This window comes from Rosa chinensis, chromosome 1, assembly GCF_002994745.2.
Source record: "Rosa chinensis cultivar Old Blush chromosome 1, RchiOBHm-V2, whole genome shotgun sequence".
Lineage (NCBI taxonomy): Eukaryota > Viridiplantae > Streptophyta > Magnoliopsida > Rosales > Rosaceae > Rosa > Rosa chinensis.
In genome coordinates this window covers 18,640,474-18,667,098 of record NC_037088.1, presented here as the reverse complement: position 1 = coordinate 18,667,098, position 26,625 = coordinate 18,640,474, and the positions used below count along the sequence as shown (strand labels likewise).

General features: G+C 41.1%; 1 long non-coding RNA gene and 3 pseudogenes across 2 annotated transcripts; all 4 read left to right on the top strand.

The window, feature by feature from the left end:
* Window positions 1-1,151: 1,151 nt before the first annotated feature.
* LOC112186415 lies at window positions 1,152-3,784 on the top strand. Of its 2 annotated transcripts, none has more exons than XR_002930785.2 (7): window positions 1,152-1,811; window positions 1,925-1,968; window positions 2,109-2,209; window positions 2,457-2,496; window positions 2,649-2,753; window positions 2,990-3,061; window positions 3,338-3,784. It is a non-coding gene; the product is annotated as an uncharacterized LOC112186415 (long non-coding RNA). The 2 variants fall into 2 exon arrangements; XR_005808511.1 differs by having other exon boundaries at window positions 2,097-2,209.
* Window positions 3,785-10,978: 7,194 nt separating this feature from the next.
* LOC112202911 lies at window positions 10,979-12,559 on the top strand (annotated as a pseudogene).
* Window positions 12,301-13,201, top strand: LOC121048860 (annotated as a pseudogene).
* Window positions 13,202-23,482: 10,281 nt separating this feature from the next.
* The window catches only part of LOC112202902, a 41,433-nt pseudogene continuing 38,290 nt past the window's right edge, over window positions 23,483-26,625 (top strand).

Below are 26,625 nucleotides of genomic sequence, written 5' to 3'. Positions count from 1 at the left end.
GGCTTATTCTATCCCTACAGAGAGAAAAGGAATGACGGAAAATTGGGATTGGACCCCAAAAGGCAAAACGCCCCCGTCCATGGAATGGCCGCCGGCCATGTTGCCGCCGCCGGCGCCGCCACCGCTCATGGTGGCCGGCGTTCTCCTATCTCCCTCCATCAAAACGACAATGATGTCTTGATGGGTTTTGCTGATGCAGGGTACCTCTCTGACCCTCACAAAGGTCGCTCCCAAACTGGTTATGTCTTTACCATGGGAAGCACTGCGATATCTTGGAGGTCTACAAAACAGACCCTTGTTGCTACTTCCTCAAATCATGCAGAGATTATTGCTCTACATGAAGCTGTACGTGAATGTGTATGGCTAAGGTCTGTAATTCGACACATTCAAGGAAGTTGTGGTTTGAAGTCTACCACAAATGAACCTACATGCATTTATGAGGATAATGCAGCTTGTATTGAACAAATGAAGTTAGGTTTCATCAAGGGCGACAACACCAAGCATATATCGCCTAAGTTCTTTTATAATCAGCAACAACAATCACTTCTAAAGATTGAAGTGAATCAAATCCGATCAGAGGATAATGTAGCGGACTTATTCACTAAGTCGTTACCTAAATCCACCTTCGAGAAACATGTGAAGAGCATCGGATTGAGAAAGTTATCCGAACTCCCACGATTATAGCGATCAGGGGGAGATATCGACATCAGGGGGAGTTATGATGTCTACATGTTCGATCTCGAAGAGTGAAGGACGTGTTGTGCTCTTTTTGTCCTTCGACCAGGGTTATTTTTATCCCACAGGGTTTTTTGTTACCTGGCAAGGTTTTTAACGAGGCAACGGATGAAGCGTCACCACCAAGTTTGAAGCGGCACAAGGGGGAGTGTTGAAGGAATATCGATTTAGTGTGCCTTATCAAACTAGGAGTAGCAATAGGAGAGAAGGTTCTAGATTTCCCAATCCTACACGGATTGGTATTCCTTGTAACATTAGAACTAGCACTTTGTAATCCCTATATATAGGGCTCCTATTCTCAATAATAAGAACACATCTCTCTCATCAATATCTCTCAAATACATTATACTTAAACATTTCTGACCTGAAAGAATACGTGCGGTATTGACATGGTTGACATTTTTATTGCTGAAGTCCCGGTTTAGGCTTGTATTACCCGCTAGTGAGGTTCGGAAGTGGTTCCATATTTCGAATGAGGCTGTTGATTACAACTCCCGGTTTAGTCTTGTATCATCCGGTAGTGAGTTTCCGAAGTGTTTCGATTGTTCGAAGGAGAATAAATGTGCAATTTGTTTTGAAATCCCAGGCCTATTGAATTGGGAGAACATGGGACTGGCTGTTGGTCCTGTTGTGGAAACTTCTATTAATGTAATTCGCTATCGAACTGATATTTCCATCAATGGGGTACTCAAAGATCAGTATTCCAAGTTTCACGGTTCAACGCCAGACGAAATGTGGCTAACTTATATTCCATTATCTGATGAAATAAAGGGAAAGGTGGATGAAAAGGGTTATTGGTCGCGTTATCACTGTCAAGTTCAATTTTACTCCCCTCAATTGAAAAGCAGTGGGGTTCACCTCGTACGCCAACCACATCGCGTTCAATTCTTATTTTCAATTTTACTCCCCCCAAATGAAGAGTTGCAGGAGTAACCATCAATGCTTCCCATCCCCGATTACTATGCATCTTCATCTGCATCCACCTCAGATCAAATCTTCCAGACTTCTAATTGGCAAGCAAATCTTCATCCCAATTCGATACGTACGTTCTTTCAGAGACTAGCTGCTATTTTCAGGTTTGGCTTTCTTCCCTGTTCTATAATTCTGCATATTTCGTGTTTTTATAGGAATGATTGTTTTATGCTATCAAAATTGGTGAATTTGTCCTCAATTGATTCCATTGTTGTAGGAGAGTATTGGTGGTAATCAGCTAGCTAGGCCATGCAAATTAAGGTAGTTCATACAACCTGGTTGATATGATCCATTATTATCATTTGTTTCTGGTTCATTTTCTTTGCTTTCATTTTGTTATTGTGTTGCTATACGATTGATATCCTGCAATTTTTTTTTTTCGTCTGCAGTGGGGACTATAGATTTTCCACTCGGAAAGGTTACAGACTCTGGCCAATTTGACTACATGCTGAATGCTGATCTAACTGAATTTGAGACGAATGCAAATAAGCTAGAAGCAAAGGTATATAGCTATCTCCTCGAGCTGTACTCTTGCTGATGCTCTTTTCCTAGTAATTCTAGGCTCAAGTGCCCATATGTTGTTGCTTACAATTTTATCGATACATATCATGTTAAACAGGCATGATGTTGCATTGTCCACATGGTCCACGGATTAAGCACGAATATGAAATGCATCATTTTAACCAAAATCTTAAAGTTTTTTTCTTTTTGATAAGATTGTTGATTATCAGTTGATCCCACTGTTGTAGGAGACTATTGGTGGGAATCAGCTAGGCTCTGCAAATCAAGGTAGTCCATACTCCATACAAATTGGTTGACATGATTCAGTATTAATATTTGGTTTCACTTTGTTACTTACATTTTAATTAATGTTATCTAGTAATAATGTTTTTGGGTGTTTAATGTTATACATGCATTTTGAATGTTGCTTCTGTTTGCAGTGGGAAATATAAACATTCACTTGGAATGGTTGCAGATTCAGGCAAGATCGGGTGCATGCTGATCTGTCTGAATTTGAGACGATTGCAGATAAACTAGAAGTAAATGTATGTATTTCCCTTGCTCCTCATTCGTTTCTCTTCCTAGTACGTTGATGTAGTTTTCTTATTCAATGTTCAAAAGATAAAATATCTCGTCCTACATATTTCAAAGATTCTCTTCTTAGTTTTTCTTGTTTAATGGGTACGATCTTTCGATATATAATTGGAATAAATTAGCATACGTAACTTATCCCCTTAACATTTTCATATAATTAATGTTCCTTTGCCTATCAAATTTGCAGGTAACAAGCAAACCAATAGTGATATACCACAACAGTGGTGAGACCTATGATGGTCAGAGCAAGCAATAGGTGGTAAGTCTCCTTCTGTATGAATGCACAGTGCTTCTTGGCCTACTCTTTCACTTATAGCATTTGGTTTTAGATCATTTCATTCATGATATAATTGACAAAGTAATGTTCTTTTGTGAGATATGATGTTAAATTACCAAATGGTGAATCTTGTACCATTTGTTGGTAAAAATATGAAACCAATCTTCCCTGTATATGATGAACTGTTCCATGGATGATGAAAATGTTGAATTAACATGTTTGTGAAAAAGTCTTGATTGCATGTGCTTTCCATTGCAGTCATGGAGTGGACGGGTTGATGAGGTGTTTGCAGACATAATCATAGAGAAGTGGCGTGAGGTCGGCTGGGGCTTCCCTGTTTGGAGGCTGCTGCAGGACAACTCCAAATACCATCACGGCAATATCAAAGGCTCTTTCTAACAAGCTAGTCTTTTGCAGTTAACAATGCTTAATTGAGTTCTGAAAATGAGATGTAAATATTTGTAATCTGATGCTAAGAATAAGTGCATGTGTCTTTTCATTTCCTTGTTTTGTAACTCAAGAGGAAGTAGCAAACCCATCACCATGGTGCTTCTGCTGTATGGTGACTGGGGAGTTTGTTTCACATAAAAAAAAAAAAAAAAGTGCTTGTTACATTTCAAGGTTAAAGATCACTAACCTTCTGTAGTGTGTACTAAACAAGTTCTGAAATTAGAGTGGCATCCTACTAGTCATATTAACAACAAATCTTGAAAATTTAGGTCATTAAATCTGAGTTCTAGAAATGATCATTTCTCTGCACATAAAATCTGGATTATCATCTGTGTCCATTGTCATCTCTTTGTAGTATCATTGTGCTTAATGTGCTAAAAAAATCTTGATTTTCATTGTATTTCCTTTTCCCTAGCGATTTCCTTGATTGGATAGCATTAAATCAAAACTGGACGTCCACTGGTACATTGTGAGTCAGATTTATACATCCATTTCCTTTTGCTTCACATGTTTCATATTGTTTGGCTCCAAAACCAGCTGGTGTGCAAACAGTCTCTTTTGAGCGAGTGGTTGCGCAGGCGTGCCAGCACCGCGGGGTGCAGTCGTTGGGGTAGTCCCATGACCTGACTTCTTCTTCAAGCGCTGTGGACGAGGAGAGCACCAACCTCGTCACAGGGTTCTTTTCTTGCCTTTCGGAAAAGGACTTCTTGCCTTACGCGGGTAAGGGCTTTGGTTGTGGTTTCTTCGCGTTCACTGAATCGATACTCAACGTTGAAGGCTGAGCAGAGCAATCACTGGGAAGTTGGAGAAAGCACGGGTTTTGCTAAAGTGTGACTTTAGCTTCGCTGGGTTGCGAGGGCGTTACCCTTGCTTCGCTGGTTGTGTCGGTGGCAGTAGTACTGGCAGTCGGCTCGCGAGGAGACTGGGACTGGAAGCACGGTCGCCGGGTTGATCTGGTGAGGCTGACAGTCGGCTCGCGAGGAGACTAGGACTGGCGGGCGGTCACCGGGTTTCAACGAGGTTGAAGGTTTGCTCCGGGGAGGCTTTGTAATCGCTGGGATTAGTTTATTTCTGAGAGGTCTTCTGTATCGTCTTTAGCCTCTATATATAGGCTGTTGCAGATTCACTTTCCAAATATGAATGAAATACTATATTTTAGGCCACAGTTATTGGCCTTGAATCACATCAAAACTCTTAATAGTTTTGATAACTATCGTAAGTAATAATTAATAATTATCCGCCTCTGTCGTCGCTAGAATATAGGCAAAGATTAATTGCCTCTTAGAGTCCTGAATGCAATCTTCCTTTTGGTCGCGAGCCGCTTGGATATGCACGTATATGTTCATATATATGCTCGCGGGGACTCTGTAGCTATGCAATCATGCATAATTATATCACCGCTATTTATTGCAATCCCCTTGAAGTGTTTTCACGTCCACCTTAATTGCTTGACTGAATGGGAAAACTTGGTTCCTTGCATGCATCTTATTGGCTGCAAATAGTTGATGGCCCACCATGCTATCTCTTCCTTGATTGCTTCACCATGCATGAACCACCATATATATATATTAATTGCATCCACTTGCGAATATATTAATTGTATGGGAAGATTGGCATGGCTCCTCTCGTACACATGTTGGCATTCAAGCAAATAAATCATCCTTAATTATCAAAGATTTGATAATCACTAGTAAATAAAGGAATGTCCAAATTTGCCTCAAGATCGCTTGATCTCCAAGTAGGCTTTGATTAACCTCAAAACAATATATTTCAAACTTGCCGCAAATAAATAACTTGGGCCACGGATATTGGCCCGGATTTCTTCGAGTCCCCCTTGTTGGGAAAAAATGTTATTTTGGGTTCAAACATTGCCCCCTAGACCTCGAAGTCAAAGTTCCCCATCTTGACTGAAGAGGTCTTGAGTCAGCAGTAGCCCTGCAATGACGTCGCTTTAAAGCCACTCGCATTGGCTTCATAATAAGTACAAACTTGAAATCACTTGACTGATTAAGTATATAGGCCGCTGAATAGGCCATGGAGCATGAATGTTGTAAAATCATCTTGACGAACAGTGAGGTAGTTGATTATCGCAGTGGCACATTGATTAACTAATAATCATATAATAAGCATGACCTGGGCCTTGAATCACATATGCCTTGCATGAAAGAATTATCCCCGGCCTCTCTTCTTTTGCACACTAAGATGTAGGCCAGACTATGCACTTCCATCTTCCGCTTGTTAATGAGGAACTGCTAGCGCGCAGTCGGCAATCCATGACTAACCACCAAACGTTGCTCCCCATCCATGTCCAACGTCTTGAAATAAGATAAATGCTTCCCATAATCAAAGGCCACAGACGTTGGCCTTATTGATAATGATCAACCACGTGTATTTCAAAACCACAATTGGCTCTGATAGCTATTGTGACGTTGCCTCTAGGTAGGCATAAATATGTATAAACATATAGGCTAGCTAATTAAATAAAACCACTTTTATCTGTAATAGATAAGAATCTGCTGAGCTATGCATGGAGAATATGCTTTTCTCCGCTTTGACCACAATGTCCACAACTTTGAGCCCAACATCGGTGTAGGCATAATAGGCTTATGAGACGAGCTACCAAGTATATAGGAATTCCACTTAATTTTTCTTAGGGTTGTGAAGAAACCTCGAAACCCTGTATCTCTGACAGCTTTGAAACTTGAATATGACAAAAAGGCCACATCATGTACTGGCCTTGAATATTGATGATCACACTCTTGTATTTTAGCCTGGTCATAAAGATTTTCCAAGCCGTAATTGGCTCTAACAGTTCGTAGTCCCATTAGCTAGGCCTTAGATCGACTTTGAAATCTCACACCTTGGAAATGTTGGCTCGTAGCAATACCCCTCAGACCTCGACATCAAATGGAGTAAAATTGCAGAAAAGCATATAGACAAAGAACCTAGAAAGTAGTTAACTTCATAGCAGCATTATCACATCTAGGGGAAGATTTCTTTCCTCAAGCTCTGGACCATTGCAATGTAGCGACGTCTTCTTGCGGCAGCTCCGTTGCCCTCCAAGCATGAACCAAGAAAAACAAGAGCATCCAAAAGCTTACGCCCCCAAAATTTGGCCAAGAAAAAATGGAATTTGGCCCAGAATTATGCTCTTCATCTGCGCCTCTCTTTGTTCCTCTTCACCACCTCAGATGCATTCTTTTTACAAAGAAGAAATAACAATCAAACAAGAATGCTTTCCTCCCCTGCAAATCAATGCATACTGCCACTGTAATTGGCATACATCACTTGTGTTAATCATCAATCTGCTGATCATCTGCGCGTAGTTGAATACACTATAGAACATCCCATGGTGCAATTGTGAAGCAATAGCCAAGGAAAACTACCCTGGCGAAACGACTTCTGTCTGCTACTGCTCTTTTCTCATGAAAATCTTCAAACTCTGAAATTCCATCATCACGAGAAGGCTAGTGAGCTCTTTTTTGGGGACTGATATTCCCCTGTAATCTCCAGTTCTGCCCCCCAAGTCTGCAGAGCACGTCATCTTCATAGGAGGTTTCTTTCAGGCATTCCACCGAACATCTTGTGTGCATATCTCAAATTCCCACATTTATGATGAAAATCCACCAGAAACAGCCCACAGAGGAACAATCTATAAACAAAAAGCACAACCAATCACTGGGTCATGGGGATTGAACTTGATTCTTCGTAGAAACAGTGGGAGATTACTCCGGATTGGACATGTAGCTCCCCACGGTTTTGCTCGCTGCCAGAGGAAACTCTCTCTGAAAGTGCTTTAGCGTCGAAAGTCCTCCGCTTTGCTCTGCCTCGACGTCTACCACTGGAATTGGTATATTGTACCACTCAATGGTTCTTTGATTGACTTTGCCTCAGAGCGTGCCTCTTGGTGGAAGGAGTTCTGGCGCAGCTCTTCGTTAGATCTTGTCTCGCTGACGGGACTGCACTGGGCCTAAGTACCCTTGGCCTAATTCAACGAGCACCGCTTCCTCGAACTTGGTGAAGGGATTTTAGCGATGAGCTTCGCGTAGCTGTGCGTTCGCGAAATGTCCTTGCGAGCGTTTGATAACCCCTTGCCCCGCGACCGTTCGTTGAATGTCACTGTTGAACTCATTCTCTTCGCGACCAATTTGCTCGCAGCCCTGCGCTCTTCGCCCTCTCTTCGCTCGCGGCCGCTCGCTTAGCGGTCGCTCGCCGCATAACTCTCTTTTTGTATTTTTTTTTTTCTATTTTTTTTAAAAAAAAAAAAAACTAACTAAAAGAAAGATGCAAACTAAAAATTAGAAGTAAATAAAGAAGCTAGCATCAGTGCGTTTGGCTAACCTCTAGAAGGCCACGGGGGAGGCCACCTATGCTTCACTTCAATCTCCGATGCATCAAAATTTATAGCATGAAAATCCCTCTCGCAGAAGCTTGTAAGAAAATAACAAAGATACTTCACATCGAACACTTGAAAGAAATTTGGCTCGTAGAAGGAGTAATATTGCCCCCCAAGTATCTTTGTTGCTTGGCGAAGCATGATCTTCAATTGCACTTTTGGAGATGAAGATGTCCCAATATCGGCTTTGTCGCCAACTACCATGTCATAGAACATAGTGTCTTCAGAATAAGCCACAGCAGGTTGGCTTTTGTATTTGACCACTTGTTGGTCTAAATTCTCCCTATCAAGAGCTTCAAAGAACTTGTACTCCTGCATATGATTTTTGGAACCAATAATTAAATTATAATTATCATCATATTCATCATAGATTGGCTCTGTATCAAGACTGGACTTGGGGTCACCGAATCCTTCTTTACAAGTTTCAAAGCCACTGACTGGCCTTGAAACATATATGAAGATCTTCAAATTGAATTGATTAATAAAGCCACAGATTGGCTTCTCAAGACCAAAACATAATTGATAATCAAGTGGCCCATGCCTTAATTGATAATTAAGGGGACCACACTCTTGACCTTCTGCATGATGAGGACGTCCAGCAGCCATATAACAACTTAATTCATAGTTAAGTTGATTGTGGCTTTGATTACCTTGGTCATGATGACGTCCAGTAGCATAACCATAATTAAATTGATCATACAGCTGCTTCTGGTTATTAAGGGGGTGAACCTGGACAATATCATGCCCCCATGCATCTGATTAACAGCCACGTATTTGGCTTGATCAGTGGAGAAATCATATATTTGTTCTGAAACAATTATATTGTCAGAGGAACAATCTTGTTGACCATCTTCTCCATGCAAAGCCTCTATGTAAGGCCGTGACTCATTAATGAGGCATTTAGGTTTATTGCCATCTGTAGGCAATTCAACCTCAGAAATAACCTCTTCGCGCGAAGATTTTTGGCTTTCCAATTCACCTTGCTGTGAACCGACTTGAGTAGTAGTCAAGTTGGGACCTTCCTTGCGCAAGGTCGCGAACTCCGATGAGGTATGCTTGTTTTGGTTCGCGACGGCCTCCATGACTTGCTTTTGTCGCTTGGTATCCTCAGTCTGTTGGGCGATACGCTCGTTCAGTTCGCGTGCGATCCGATTCGCCTTCGCGGTTTCCCTGGCAAAATCAGCGTTCATCTTCTTGAGATGATTCTCGACATTCTCCATGAGGATCGCGAGTGTTTCCTCAATGGTCGCTCCTTCCGGGATAGGCTTCGAAACAAAAGCCTCTTCTGTTGTAATGTCGTCATAATTGGTGGCAACACTGGCCATCTTTTCACTTTAGGAATCTCCTTTGGTAAAGCTTTTCCTCTGGCATCCCAATGATGGTGAACACAAAAGACTTTAGCTTGATCCCAATGATGGTCCCACTAGGCGTGCCAAAATGTTTGGCTCCAAAACCAGCTGGTGTGCAAACAGTCTCTTTTGAGCGAGTGGTTGCGCAGGCGTGCCAGCACCGCGGGGTGCAGTCGTTGGGGTAGTCCCGTGACCTGACTTCTTCTTCAAGCGCTGTGGACGAGGAGAGCACCAACCTCGTCACAGGGTTCTTTTCTTGCCTTTCGGAAAAGGACTTCTTGCCTTACGCGGGTAAGGGCTTTGGTTGTGGTTTCTTCGCGTTCACTGAATCGATACTCAACGTTGAAGGCTGAGCAGAGCAATCACTGGGAAGTTGGAGAAAGCACGGGTTTTGCTAAAGCGTGACTTTAGCTTCGCTGGATTGTGAGGGCGTTACCCTTGCTTCGCTGGTTGTGTCGGTGGCAGTAGTACTGGCAGTCGGCTCGCGAGGAGACTGGGACTGGAAGCACGGTCGCCGGGTTGATCTGGGGAGGCTGACAGTCGGCTCGCGAGGAGACTAGGACTGGCGGGCGGTCACCGGGTTTCAACGAGATTGAAGGTTTGCTCCGGGGAGGCTTTGTAATCGCTGGGATTAGTTGATTTCTGAGAGGTCTTCTGTATCGTCTTTAGCCTCTATATATAGGCTGCTGCAGATTCACTTTCCAAATATGAATGAAATACTATATTTTAGGCCACAGTTATTGGCCTTGAATCACATCAAAACTCTTAATAGTTTTGATAACTATCGTAAGTAATAATTAATAATTATCCGCCTCTGTCGTCGCTAGAATATAGGCAAAGATTAATTGCCTCTTAGAGTCCTGAATGCAATCTTCCTTTTGGTCGCGAGCCGCTTGGATATGCACGTATATGTTCATATATATGCTCGCGGGGACTCTGTAGCTATGCAATCATGCATAATTATATCACCCCTATTTATTGCAATCCCCTTGAAGTGTTTTCACGTCCACCTTAATTGCTTGACTGAATGGGAAAACTTGGTTCCTTGCATGCATCTTATTGGCTGCAAATAGTTGATGGCCCACCATGCTATCTCTTCCTTGATTGCTTCACCATGCATGAACCACCATATATATATATATTAATTGCATCCACTTGCGAATATATTAATTGTATGGGAAGATTGGCATGGCTCCTCTCGTACACATGTTGGCATTCAAGCAAGTAAATCATCCTTAATTATCAAAGATTTGATAATCACTAGTAAATAAAGGAATGTCCAAATTTGCCTCAAGATCGCTTGATCTCCAAGTAGGCTTTGATTAGCCTCAAAACAATATATTTCAAACTTGCCGCAAATAAATAACTTGGGCCACGGATATTGGCCCGGATTTCTTCGAGTCCCCCTTGTTGGGAAAAAATGTTATTTTGGGTTCAAACACATATATAACGTTTTTAAGCAACAGATGTGTTGCTGCAGTATATTCCTATACCAATAGAAAATGAAGCCAATTAGGGTCGTCTATATCTGTCAAGCTCAATTTCACCAATAGGAATTACAGAGAGTCGATGGCATTCTGAAGTGTAACCTTCAAGTACAAGTTTTCAGAATTCATCCAATTTCCAGTTCCTACATGTGCCTGAAGCTGGTGGCCGGTCATACTCACGAGCTCACCAACAGATCCAAAGAGTCCTAATCAAACAATGGAAACAGCACAAAATTTGCATTTTTTGGTCACATTGGAGAGGACTGAACCCCTGAAGCCGAATCCTAACCCAATTTCCCACCCTCGCTTACTACTTGGGTTAACCACCCCAGGTCCCAAAATTTACATTTTTCGGTATAGGTTCAAGAAGACAGGGTTTAAGGAATGAGATATTATTAGAAAACCAAACGGCATTGGTTAGGTTCAGCAGGAATAAGGAAGTGGATACTCTAGATGATCAAAGAAGTGGTCTTATTGTATTGATTCTTCCTTGATGATCTAAAGTTCTTTTCTATTACTCTTTTTTCTTCTTTTTATAAGAAGATCAAAGAATTTCACTCCTACCCTCATAGTAACTCGAACCCAGGACCTTGATCTTAGGTAGTGGGTGTTCTAACCACTGAGTTAACTTCTCTCTTACTTTAATATACAAAAGAATTTTATTTATCAAAATTTAATTTATTTGTCACTTTTCAGTTTCACAAAATTACTATGGAGTGTGGAGCTGAAATGAAGCTGGGGTTTGGGTTGCCTTTATATCTGTCGAGCTTAGTTGGTTTTACCAAAACGAACCCGAACCCGAATCCGAACCCGAACCCGAATCCATATCGAAGGACACTTGTCCAACTGGGTCACTAAAAAACTGTAAAACCAGAAACCAAGTGAAGCAACGTCACTGTCACTGTCACATCACTAAGAGAGGCGTCAGTCACAGACCCTCTAATGTCACCAAGCTCTCATTAGCACATGCTCGAAAAGCCTTCGACTTGTTCCTTGAAGAAGAAGAAGAAGAAGAAACAGAGGGTGTATTGATTATGTACAGTTCTCTGACAAAGGGATTACTCTAGTGCTGGGCTTAGTGACGAGGCTATTGGGCTCTATGTTCACATGGTGGTTCAGGCTATTGGGATTTCTGTGAAGGGGGTTCAGCTCCATGGTTCGCTTGTGAAGATGGGTTTGGAGGAAGCTGTGTTTATTGGGAATTTTTTGATTCATTTCTACGCAGAATGTGGGCACTTGGATTATGCCCAGAAGGTGTTTGATGAAATGCTTGGGAGAAACACTTGTCGTGGACTAGTTTGATTTGTGGTTATGGTTGGAGGTATCTGCCAAAGGAGGCTGTTTCTTTGTTTTTCCGAGATGGTGGCTAAGCACAATTCGGTGACTCTGGTGTGTGTCATTTCTGCTTACGCAAAGTTGAAGGATGAGCGCTTAACTTGGGAGTCTGAACTGAAGAGTAATATGCTTATGGTGAATTCACTTGTTGATATTATATGAAATGTAGAGCTACTGATGCTGCAAAGCGGCTTTTTGAAATAGTTTGAGGAAGCAATTGAACTTTTCCGGGTGATGCGGACTGAGGGAATAAAAGGAGATAGGTTGACCATGGTGGAGGTTGCATCTACCTGCGGATATCTAGGAGCTCTTGATCTTGCAAAGTTGACTCCTGCTTATATCCAGAATAAAAAACACAATTGACTGTGATATGATGCTCGGGACAGCTTTAGTTGACATGTTTGCTAGATGTAGCGACCCTCAAAATGCAATGAAGGTGTTCAATAACATGGGATGAAGAGATGTTTCTGCTTGGACAGCAGCCATCGGAGCAATGGCCCTGGAAGGAAATGGGGAGCGAGCTCTAGAGCTTTTCGATGACATTCTTAACCAAGGAGTGAAACCAGATGAAGTAGTCTTTGTGGCAGTACTAACAGCATGCAGCAATGTTGGTCTTTTGGAACATGGACGGAACATTTCATGTCAATGCAGTTGGTCCATGGCATTTTCCCTCATATTGTTCATTACGGTTGCACAGTCGATCTACTAGGCTGAGCCGGGCTCTTGGAAGAAGCTGTTGATCTGATAAAGTGCATGCCAATGGAACCTAATGATGATGTCATTTGGGGTTGTCTCTTGGCTGTGTGTTGAACCCACAAAAAGGTTGAAATGGCAGCATATGCAGCTGAACAGATATCAAAATTGACAGAGAAGAGCCACATTGCATTGATGTTGCAAGAAATAACCAGCAGACTCAGAGATGCTAGTCACGTTCCTTATTTGGATAATGTCCTGCTTAATGTTGATGAGAAAGAGAAAGAGTACTTGCTATTCACCAACCGTACCCTATCCCACTTAAGAGTTCCGACAAGAATGCCATGCGTTCAGATGTATTATTTCAGAGACAAAGAGATTTGAGGCTGAGACTTGAAAAGAATCTTTAGACTTCAAGATTCCAAGTGCAAGAGCTAATCAGAATTTCAAGATTTTTCAGGTTTGGTGTTCCTCTTTGTTCTCAGATTTTTCAGGTTGAGATTTGTTGGTTTTATAAGCTTTTAGTTCATGAGTGGTTAGTAAGATTTGGAATTAGCACAATGGTAGTTGCATCAACTAAGCAGCATATATGGATGGCATCTGGGGTTACCATACTGGCACCTTAAGAAAGAGGAGCAAGTACCTCTAGTTATGTTAGGAAAGAACAAGCGTCGGATGATGCTATTTCCAGTTAAGAGGTTGAGATCAGCAATGAACTTTGGCCTCCTTGAGCAACGTTGGCTGGCTTCCTATTTCCTATTCAGTGTGCGTTTGGTTTTTGAGGTACTTCTTAATTGTTCATAAACGTAGAGGATCTGATAGTCAGATGTATGCCGTATGCGTTATCATTGCCAACAGTGAATTGGTCTGACCGTTTTCGGAGAAAATTGATGATCAGGTAAGGAAGTGGTTTGCCATCAGAAGAGTGCCGCTGGGAAAGGGTGCAGAATTTTCCCAGATCTTTCCAAGTCTTCCAAATCGTCATCTCCGAGTAAAGAAAAAGAAAAAGGGAAAAAGTCGTCCAAGTCGTAAGATGACCATATGATTATAATCCTTTCTTCTCCATAGTAACTATATTTTTAAAATAAATTCTATTTTTAATCAACACCAGATAATTTCCTTCTCCCATCAAAGCATCAAAGTAATGATTTTCCAAGTCTACTAAGTCATTGCCTCTGAGAAAAGAAAAAGAAAAAAAGACTTATGTTGTAGAGAATTGGAAAAATTGTTGTATTGTATTCATCTCACCATGAGGTTGATATAGGGTTACATCATGTATACAAAAGGTAAAACATAATAGCTATACTAATCACTCGCACATTACGAGTCTGTCAATCGCATATTACGAATCTGTCAATCGCACATTACAAGTATGTCAATCGTACATTACAAGTATGCCAATCGCATACATCAAGCAATACCTATTGCATGAATATTCATTATCATTTAGAACACTCCCCCTTGGATATTCCATGTCAATAGTGTTGCTTCTGCTACGCGCTTCTAAGTTGCCTCCTCAAAAACCTTGGCAAGTAATAAAAACCCTGTAGGAAAAAAACAACCTTAGTCGAAGGAGAAAAAGAGCACAACGCGCGTGAATGTGGAGTAGTCGACATCCTTCAACTTGGTGCCGCTCAAACTTGGTGATGACGCTTGAATCGTTGCCTCACTAAAAACCTTGCCAGGTAACAAAACCCCTGTGGGACAAAAATAACCCTGGTCGAAGGGCAAAAAGAGCACAACACGTCATTCACTCTTCGAAATCGAACATGTAGACATCATACCTCCTCCTGATGTCAAGGTCTCCCCCTGATTTCTACAATTATGGGAGTTTGGATAACTTTCTTAATCCGATGCTCTTCACATGTTTCTTGAAGGTGGATTTAGGTAATGACTTGGTAAACAAGTCCTCTACATTATCCTCTGAACGGATTTGATTCACTTCAATATTTAGAAGTGTTTGTTGTTGCTGATTGTAAAAGAACTTAAGCGATATATGTTTGGTGTTGTCGCCCTTGATGAAACCTAACTTCATTTGCTCGGTACAAGCTGTATTATCTTCATAAATGCATGTAGGTTCATCTGTGGTAGACTTCAAACAACAAGTTCCTCGAATGTGTCTAACTACAGACCTTAGCCATATGCATTCTCGCACGGCTTCATGTAGAGCGATAATCTCTGCATGATTTGAGGAAGTAGCAATAAGGGTCTGCTTTGGAGACCTCCAAGATATCGCAGTGCTTCCCATGGTAAAGACATAACCCGTTTGGGAGCGACCTTTGTGAAGGTCAGAGAGATACCCTGCATCAGCAAAACCCATCAAGACATCGTTGTCATTTTGATGGAGGGGAGGAGGAGCATGGAAGGTGGCGTTTCGCCTTGTGAAGTCCGATTCCACACTTCTGTTATTTCTTTTCTCTCTGTAGGGATAGAACAAGCTCATATCAATCGTACCTCTCAAGTATCGAAAGGATGTCTTTATGCCAATCCAATGGCGGCATGTTGGCGCAGAACTGTGTCGAGCTAACAAGTTCACTGTGAATGAGATGTCTGGTCTTGTGCATTGAGCTAAGTACAATAATGCGCCTATTGCACTTAGATAGGGCACTTCAGCCTCTAATAAGTCTTCGTCCTCATCCCTTGGACGAAACAAATCTTTTTCAGGCTCAACACTACAACCGATCATGGGAGTACTCATAGGCTTTGCTTTATTTTCATTAAAGCGCCTTAATAATTTTTTAGTATATGCTGACTGATGGATCATAATCCCATCACTACGGTGCTCGAGTTCTAGTCCGAGGCAAAACCGTGTTTTCCCAAGATCTTTCATCTCAAATTCGGATTTCAAGTACCTAGCAATTTCCTTTAACTCATCTAGAGTTCCAATTAGGTTCATGTCATCGACATTAAAAGGATTTATAGAATTTGCTGTCTATTCTTCTCATTGTGAGGAAAGCATTATATATACACAAAGGATTACTAAATTACAGCTATCTAGATCCTCTGTCTAAGCTATCTAGATCCTTAGTCTACGCAATTACAATGAGTTAGCTAATTAGATCTTTAATTTAGGCAATTACATAATGAAGAGGAAGCTAAGATCAAGCAATTACAAAATACAATGACTCTGGACAGAGATGGTTAATTAGGTGATTTAGCAGACATAAACTGCTACAATTGCAAATCCGGAACTTGTCCTTTTTATAAACACGCATGGGCATGTTTCATTGTTCTTATATCCCGTCCGGATTGTTTCAATCCATATAGTGAGCGTCTCAATCTTATTGAAAACGCGCTCCGTGGTTTAGAGCCACTTGACTTGGGTAATTGAAGTCCATCTGGAACCTTCATATATATCTCTGAATCTAGATCCCCATAGAGATATGCTGTAACCACATCCATAAGGTGCATGTCAAGTTTTTCGGAAACTACCAAACTGACAAGGTAGCGGAACGTTATAACGTCCATTACGGGAGAATATGTCTCCTCGTAGTCGATTCCAGGGCGTTGTGAGAAAACTTGCGCCACAAGGCGGGCTTTGTATCTAACAACCTCATTTTTCTCATTACGCTTTCTAACAAAGACCCATTTATGGCCAACAGGCTTTATACTTGGGGGTGTCAGCGTTATAGGCCCAAATATCTGTCTCTTTGTTAGTGAATCCAATTCAATCTGGATCGCATCTTTCCATTTAGGCTAGTCTGCTCTTCGTTGAAATTCTTCAACAGAGCGAGGTTCGATATCATCGTGTTCTATAATTCCTTTAGCAATAGAATATGCAAACACATCATCAAGGATAATAGAATCTCGCTTCAACGTCTCATGTACACTAGTGTAATTTATGGAGATCTCACTATTTCCTGGAATTGGTTCTAACATTGGAGCGTCCCCCAATGATGTCTCTTGGACATAACCATAATCCAGAATATCTTCATGAGACGGGTTATTTATGTCGATGATTAATGGATCTTTCTGTGCCAAACTCGCTTTCTTTCTCGGGCGAGAATCCATCGAACCTTTGGGCCTCCCACGTTTCCTTACTGGGAGCTCAGCCTGAGCCACATTGCCATCACTATTAGTGGTGGCGGCGCTAAGCCCAATACCCCTAGGGGTGGCGCCATGTCCATGATTTTTAGGGACATCAATCCTTACAGGCATGTTTGCAGCAGGTATATGTGATCTTGTCACTTTAGCGATATCAGAAAAAGCATCAGGGATAGAGTCTGCTATGTTTTGAAGATCGAGAATTCTCCGCACTTCAATTTCGGACTGTGCGGTTCGGGGATCAAGATGAGACAAAGTGGGGACAGACCACGACAATTCCTGTCGTTTCTGTTGAACATTATTGTTCTAATCTCCCCCTAACGACGAGAATACTGTCTCATCAAAGTGACAATCCGCAAATCTAGCGGTAAATAGATCGCCTGTCAAGGGTTCTAAGTAGCGGATAATTGTTGAAGAGTCATATCCAACATAAATGCCTAATCGTCTTTAAGGATCCATTTTGGTGCGCTGTGGCGGCGCAATTGACACATAAATTGTACACCCAAATATGCGTAAGTGTGAGACATCAGGCTCATATCCAGTAACCATCTGGGATGCAGAAAAGGGTTGAGTGGCAGTAGGCCTCAGACGAATGAGCACAGCTGCATGCAATATTGCATAGCCCCAAGCAGAAACAGGGAGATTGGTGCGCATAACCAATGCTCTAGCGACCATTTGAAGTCTTTTAATGGCAGCTTCTGCGAGACCATTTTGGGTATGAACATGAGGAACAGGGTGTTCTACCTCAATCCCAATGGACATGCAATAGTCATAAAACGTTTTTGATGTAAACTCTCCAACATTGTCAAGACGAATTGACTTAATGGGATGATCAGGGTGGTGAGCCCTTAATTTAATGATTTGTGCTAGGAGTTTAGTAAATGCAGCATTTCTTGTGGACAATAGCATGACATGTGACTATCGTGTCGATGCATCAACCAACACCATAAAATATCTAAATGGTCCGCAAGTTGGTTGGATATGTCAACAAATATCACCTTGGATTCTTTGTAAGAATGGAATATTTTCCTTAGTGTCCTTTGCATAGGATGGTCTCGATCCTAATTTTACCAAAGAGCAGGCTCTGCAAAATGAAAGATGGGCTTTAGAAGCAACCAAGGAAGTATCTGGTTGAGCCACAGAGTCACAATTGACTTTAGAAGTAGAAAAAGGAACCAAGGAGGCATTGGTGGCGTCAATACCACTTTTGGGCCGCAGGGGGTAGGCCGTGCCAGCCCTACCTTGGATCGAATTGTGGTTCTGACTTCTTTTCTTTTTGAAAAATGGATGTCCGTGTAAAATCTTTAATATACGAATCATCATATCACGACCTAGGTGTCCCAAACGGTCATGCCAAAGTCTATATGTGTAAGAATCTCATAAGTCATCTCTCATGATATGGTTGGATTCTATAATTCGAATAGTGGTTGCATACAACCCACTAAGTCGACACATAAGTTTCTCTAATACTCGTTTATGTCCGTAGTCATTAGAGGTGATGCAAAGGAACTCTTGTCCATTCTCACAATGTGTTTCCACATGAAAACCATTGGCTCTTATATCTTTAAAACTCAATAGGGTCCTTCCAGCCCTAGGAGCATATAGAGCTTCGGTGACATTAATACTTGTGCCATTTGGCAACATAAATTGAGCTGGTCCTCGACCATGAATCAATTGTGATGGTCCAGCCATCGTAGTCACAGAAGATCGACTAGGCGTCATCCATAGAAATAGTTGCCTATGTCGCAATATAGTATGTGTGGTGCCACTATCAACAAGGCATTCCAACTCTCCAGGAAACATACTGAAATAATAAAGTTCGGAATTAAAACATGTCCATGACATCGAATAATAATACGATACTTTATTAATAAAGATAGCCAATGATTATATCAAAGGTCCCAAAAAGTCTAATCCAAAATAAAATCAAACTAAGACACATTGTAGTCACTCTATCCATTTGGTAACTCCAATCAAATATGACCGGGAAAGTAGAGAGAGATGTTGGTGGAGCGAGGCTCTCTTAAGTACCATTAATCTCAATGACTTTCCTAGACATCATATTTCATTAGGTGCATCACATAAGAAAGAGTTTAATACAATTGTCATTTATTGACTAAGGCATATTACCATTACAAAAATTCTTGGAAAATAAAAGGACTAATCTAATCAAAGTCTGCGGCATCCTTGTGCACTTCATCGTTAGCTTTGAAGTCCTCTATGGTGAGATGGACGTCTCCACCATTTTTTCTTCTTCTGCAAGGTACACTTCTTGCTCCCTCAGGTCCCTGTATGCCCTGTATCTTACAGCTAGTTGCTCGCTTGCCTTGCATTGCTTGAACCAATGCTTACTTGATCCACATCGATGACACACATCATTGTGGTTGCCTCCCTTTAATTGAGGTGAACGTTGTGGGCATTCCCTAGGAGGGTTGGTGCCACCAGCACCACCACGGGCCATGGCGCCACCACCATGGCCATGGTTGCCACGACCCCCTCTCCTACATGTGGCATTGCCACCACGTGTATCCGTACCAAACTTGCAGTTTCCTTCCTGGTTAGGGCGGTTTTATGGACCCATACGTCCCTCATATCCCTTATTCTTAGGGTTCCGCTCATTGCTCCATTTTTTGGGTGCATTATAATTCGCCTCATGAACGCTCTTAGTTCCAATGGGCCTTGAATTATAATTCCTCACGAGTACGTTATCATGTTTCTCAGCTACAAATATGAGATTGATAAGCTGATGAAACCTCATGATCCATCAAACATTGACTTCAGTACGGTATTGCTTTGATACCACAATGGCTGAAACGGGGAAGGTGGAGAGAGTTTTCTCAATTAGCTCTTGCACTGTGACAGGTTGTGCACAAAACCTCAACATGGACTGTAGGCGAAGAGCTTCTGAATTATATTCAGCAACAGACTTGAAATAAGCAAAGCGCAGATTGTTCCATTGAACCTTCAAGTCAGGGAGGAGGGAATCTTGGACATTGCCAAAGCGCTCTTCTACCGCTACCCATGGCTCTCTTGCATCCTTGATCGATATATACTCCAATCTGAGTGCCTTGTCCATATGGCGTCACATCAAGATAGCTGCTTGAGCATGCTTTGTAGGTGTTCGCACGAACACATGATCCGGGTTAGGTGCCTGGATTATGGGTAATATTTACTTTGAAGTGAGGTGGTTCTCAACATCGGTTACCCAACTGTGGTAATCTGAGCCTGTTGAGTCCAGCATGGGAAAGTCGAGTCTAGGTTCATTCGACATCCTGAAAATAAGAAGAGAAGATATATTAGTTTCGGAGCTAAACTTCCACGAAAACTAAAATAATAAGATTTCCGAGCTATGCTACCAAGAAATCAATTTCCAAGAATCTCTTTTGGATTAGACCAAACAATGATGTTTTAATATGGTCACAATTTGATGCTTACGTACGCTCTTAGTCCAAGCATTATGAACACTCTTAGTTCATACGAACGCTCTTAGTTCGTTTAATTATGAACACTGTTAGTTCATACGAACACGCTTAGTTCGTTAAGCGTGAATCCTCACAATTTCACTTTGTTAAATACTCAAAACCATTTGGCAACATATATTCCTACATTTTGCAGAAAATAAAAGGAATTTAAAGTACAAAAAAACAGCAACTTTAATTACAAAATCTTACGTGATGATTTGGGCTTGAGAACAAGCGCGTGTTAGAGCAAGCGTGTTTTGGGGCAGCAGCAGCTAGTGGCAGCAGTGAGCAGTAGATGCAGCCGTGAGTTTTGTGCGGCAACAAACTGCAGATTTGCCTCTAAACAGCTTTCACTTTAATTGGTGTACAGGTCTCAAAACAACTCCGATAAGGATGAAATTTGGATATCAAATAGAAGGGACAGAGATGAACAACTTTGATGAAGGAAGTGTTTTGATCTAAGGTCCCTATCAAGATGTTTAGAGGCTTACAAGTAGGTTGATCTGCACAGGAACGAGCGTCCTGCTGTGCTGCAGGGGCAGCAGGCCTGCGGCGATGCTGCAGGGGCAGTAGGCAGCACATGGGTGCGTAAGGACTGCAGGGGCAGCATGCAGCATAGGGGCGCGCAGGTGGGCAGCAGCGGCTAGTCTAGCACATGCTAGATGCAACGGTGGAAAAGGTGATGTTGAAGAATTTTCTGGTTTTGGATTTTTGATCTCAAGGTTAGGGCTCATGCTGATAACGTGTTGTAGAGAATTAGAAAAATTGTTGTATTGTATTCATCTCACCATGAGGTTTATATAGGGTTACATCATGTATACAAAAGGTAATACATAATAGCTATACTAATCACTCGCACATTACGAGTCTGTCAATCGCACATTACGAGTCTGTCAATCGCACATTACAAGTATATCAATCACATACATCAAGCAATACCTATTGCATGAATATTCATTATCATTTACAATAACTTCCAAATCCAAGTAAAAAAGAACAAGTGAAAGAAGAAGCTGCCTGGCACATTGCGCCTCGCTCCATTTAGTCATTTTCAACTTCACATTCACATTGCAGCAGGCACTACTGTCTACTTGAGAGTCGAGGGTTTAAATCTACAATGCAAAAGCACTCTAGCAAGGCAGATCAATAGGAAGGCAACATTCAACAGAAGTAAAGCAAAGCAAAGCAAAATATGGTTTCTCTGACCAATGAAGCAGCAAGTTCTCCATCTTCTTCTCTCCCAGTTCCTTCTACTGACCAAACTCATTACACATACTAGGTCTTCCTGAGTTTTCGAGGCGAGGATACGCTTTCTAATTTTATAGATGATCTGCACAGCCTTTTGTGTGACTGGGGAATTGAGACCTTCATAGATGATGAGCTCAAAAGAGGAGAAGAAATATCAGCGACTCTTTTCAAAGCAATTGAGGAGTCAAGAGTTTCAATCATCGTCTTCTCTCAAAATTATGCTTCCTCAAGGTGGTGCTTAGATGAACTGGTCAAGATACTTGAATGCAGAAAATCCAAAGGATAGGAGGTAAGAGCGGTTTTCCACAAGGTGGATCCCTCAAACGTGGTGACGCATTTGCTACACTTGATCAATGCAAATACAAGGACAGCATGGACATATGGAAGGCAGCTCTTAAGGAAGCAGCAGATTTGTCTGAATGGCCTTGCAAGGATGGCGAGTATATTTCTATCCCCCAACTAGCTAGTTAATTAGTTAGCCTATTTTTTATATTTTTGAAGAAACCATTAATCTTCTACTTTATTAGATTTCATATATATGCTTTTAAATTCATAGGTCCGAGGCTAAATTTATCAGGAAGATTGTTGGGGAGTTGTCCGCCTGAGTGGTAAATCGTTCATGTGAGTTGCAAGTAGCTGCATATCCAATTGGATTAGAGTCTTGTAGACAAAATGTCACCAGATTTTTAAAAGCCAACGAAAATATTGTTCGCATGCATGGTAGGCATATGGGGGCCTGGTGGAATAGGAAAGACCATAATTGCAAAAGATGTGTTTAATTCAATTAGCCATGAGATTGAAGGTAGTTGTTTCTCTGCACATAAAATCTGGTGTATAATATGTGTCCAATGTCATCTCTTTGTCCAATGTGTCCAATGTTATCTCAATTTCACTAACATAAATTACAAAGAGTAGATGGCATTCTGAAGTGTAAACTTCAAGCACAAGTTTTCAGAATGCATCCAAATTCTAGCTCCCTACATGTGCCTGAAGCTGGGGGTCATACTCACGAACTCACCAACAGATCCAAAGAGTCCTAAACAAACAATGGAAGCAGCGCAAAATTTGCAATTTTTTGGTCACATTGGAGGGGATTGAAGCCCAATCCTAACCTAATTTCCCACCCCAGGTCCCAAAATTTACATTTTTCGGTATAGGTGCTAGAAGACAGGGTTTAAGGAATGAGACATTATTAGAAAACCAAATGGCATTGATTATGGGAAAGACTGGTAAACTGAATAGATGGTGCAAGGTCAAGTGTTGCAGGTTGCTGATTCTGTAGAGGTATGCAAAGAAACTATTAGTAATCCAGGGTGGTAAAAAGCTCAAAAGGGTCACCATCTTTGAGCACATCCATTCTTTTTATTATTATTATTTTTTTTTGGGGGTTAATTGTTATATATATAGGCTTTGTAAAGAGATTGTTGTGATCAAAGATAGTCATGAGGAAGTGGCCTTATTATATTGTTTCTTCCTCGATGATCTCAAGTTTCTGCAGGCTTCTAGCTTCTCTACTACTTATTTTGATGTGCAAAACTAATTTATTTATCAGAATTTAATTTATTAGTCACTGTCTCCACTTTCACAAGTTACTATGGAGCATAAGTACATACCAAACTTCACTCGTATGACTATTTTGTCTAGTTGATATTCACTTTGGTTTAATTAAGTTCTATGAGGACTTTTGTAGCAAACTTCTGTAACATCTTAATTTTTTGTCTTCTGAGAATAAAATTTGGGTGGAACATCTACCTCTGAAGGTCTCAAAATTTGGAGGTTTTTTTGGAAGGGTTTTAACTACATAAATATTCAAGGGGGTAATTCAACAGAGTCAATATGGACGGAAACTAAATGAAACTGTTGGTACAGAAAAACAGACCGACAGAAATATTTAATGGAAAAGGCAATGTACCAAGGTTAGAAATGCCATTTTGTGCGGAATGAAAGTTAGTTGCAACCGCAACTGGGCAAACGAAGCACCTTCCAAAGCCTTCCACTTGTTCCTTGAAGAAGAAGAAATAAAGGGTGTATTGTTCATGTACAATTGTCTGATGAGCGGTTGTTACTCGAGTGCTGGGCTTAGTGACGAGGCTATTGGGCTCGAAGATTATGGCTTTCTGTTAATGGGCTCAGCTCCATAGGTGGCTTGTGAAGATGGGTTTGGAGGAAGATGTGTTTATTGGGGATTCTTTGATTCATTTCTATGCAGAGTGTGGGGACTTGGATTATGCTCAGAAGGTGTTTGATGAAATGCTTGAAAAATATACTGTGTCGTGGACTAGTTTGATTTGTGGTTATGGTAGGAGGAATATGCCAAAGGAGGCTGTTTTCTTTGCCCAATTTGGTGACTATGGTGTGTGCCATTTCAGCTTGTGCAAAGTGAAGGATGTTGCGTTGTGTGAGAGGGTGTGTGTTTGCATTTGGGAGTCTGGACTGAAAAGTAATATGGTTACGGTGAATTCACTTGTTGGTATATGAAATGTGGGGATACTAATGCTGCAAGCAGCTTTTTGACGAATGTGTGGATAAAAACTTGCTTCTTGTTGTAGTATAATGGCTACATCATGGAAATTGTTGTATATTAGAAGATGCCTTTCTCTTCCTAGTTTTAGGGGTTTCATGTTTTAAGGAGGACTTTAGGGGTCCTTGTTTTAAGGAGGACTTTAGACTACATGTTCCTTGTCTTCCACTATATGTAGTCCATTGCTCATCCATATAATGAGATGAATACATAAAACACATTACACTCCATTCTCTACATCAAAACTTTCTCCATCTCTCAAGTTCTTTTATGTTCATTCTACAACATGTTATATATCAGCAAGAGCCCTAACTCGAGCCTGCTTGCACGCCTCTAAATGTCTTGTTTAGGACCTCTGATCAAACTCCTTTCTTCATCAAAGTTATTCGTATCTGTCTCTTCTATCTGACCTCCAAATTTCAGTCTTATTGGAGTCGTTTTGAGACCTGTACACCATTCAAAGTGGGAACTGTTCAACACTCTCGTTCCTGTGTAGATCAGCCTGCTTGCACGCCGAGAAACATCTTTTTTCGGGACCTCTAATCAAAATATTTTCTTCATCAAAGTTGTTCTTCTCTGTCTCTTATATCTGATCTCCAAATTTCAGTCCTATTGAATTCGTTTTGAGACCTGTACGCCATTCCAAGTGGGAGCTATTCAGAAGCGAATCTGCTTCGAATTTCAACAAGTAAATTTTAATGATTAAAGTTCCTGCTTCCTTGTCTTTCCAATTTCTTTATTTTTCAGGGATTTGCAACCTTCCCTTCTCCTCCATCCTACCTTTCTATAACGTGGGTTCGATTATTTAATAAGCAAAATTATAGGGATTCACGCTAAACGAACTAAGAGCGTTCGTAATCAATGAATTAAGAGTGTTCATAAAATCCGGACTAAGAGCGTCTGCAAGCATCAAATTGTAACCATATTAAACATCAATGTTTCGGTCTAATCCAAATATTCTTGGAAATCGATTTCTTGGTAGCATAGCTCGGAAATCTTATTATTATTAGTTTTCATGGAAATTTAGCTCCGAAACTAATTCGTTCATGTTTCACCCTTTTTCAGGATGTCAAACTCGAACATACTCGATTTTGTTCCATTGGATTATGCAGGAAAAAGATACCTAATGTGGGCTCAATATGTTGAGCTCCACCTTATTGCCCGTGACTTATTCCATACAATCCAAGAGCTTTGTCATAAAGGAACTGCTCCAGACCCTCAAACTGAGATCGACAATTCTAGGGCACTTGCCCTAATGATGCGTCACATGGATAGGGACCTCAGGTTTGAGTTCATGAATGAGGATAGCGCTATAAAGCTATGGCAAGTGTTTCGTGAACGTTATGGCAACGTTCGTGACTCCATCCCTCCGAATTTAGAAGCATAATGGAATGATCTTCGCTTCTTTGACTTTGATACAGTCATACAATTTTATTCGGAAGCTCTCCGCATCACAGGAATGATGCTCTTCTGTGGCAAGACGATCACAAAAGAACAATTGATTGAGAAAACCCTGAATACCTTCCATGTCTATGCTATGAGGTCTTGTGATTTATTTCGGACTCATATAAATGCAAGATGGATCACAAGCTTTCAACAGCTTATTGAAGCTATGGAAATTGCTAAAAGGCAAGGCAACGAGCTTGTGAGAAGAGAAATTGATAGGCTTCGAGATAGCTATCCAGAGCATTGTCCCATGGCTAGAGAAAGTCGCCATAGACGTCATGATCCATATGATCGAAATGCTCATAAAGGTAGTCGCCAAAGGTGAAAATCACGCCACCGTAGGAGCCGTGACTTTGAGGGACGAAGGGTTGGAAACCATAGAGCCAACGTTGGCCATGGTCATAATTTTCCAACGCCGCCGGTCCTAGGGACCATGCACATTGCGCTAATGCGCCTCAATCCTCTTCATGGTGTCTATTACTGATATGGAACATCTGATCAATGGACCTGAGTTTGCAATGTACCTAAGAAGGTAGCCGCCTCATGGTGATCATGACATCGAGTTCAAAAAGACTTTAAATCTGGCGATGAAGGCAAAATGCCGCAGATTTTTATTTCGAATAGTCTTTTATTTTTCCAAGAATTATGTAATGGCAATGATGCCTTAATCAATAAATGACAATTTTGTATTAACTCTTTCTCAAGTGGTCATCCAATGAAGTATGATGTCTAGGAAAGTGATTGAGATTAGTGGTACTTAAGAGAGCCTCGCTCCACCAACATCTCTCTCTACTTCCCTAGTCATATTTGATTGGAGTTACCAAACGGATTGAGTGACTACGATTTGTCTAAGTTTGATTTTTATTTTGGATTAGACTTTGGTTAAGAAACTTTGATGTAATAATTGGCTATTAATAAAGTGTCGATTCTTTTACTTAATGTCTTGGACATACCTTAATTCGAACTTTATTTGAAAGATATAAAAGCCAATGGTTTTCATGTGGAAACACATTGTGAGAATGGACAAGAGTTCCTTTGCATCACCTCTAATGACTACAGACATAAACGAGTATTAGAGAAACTTATGTGTCGCTCTAGTGGGTTGTATGCAACCAC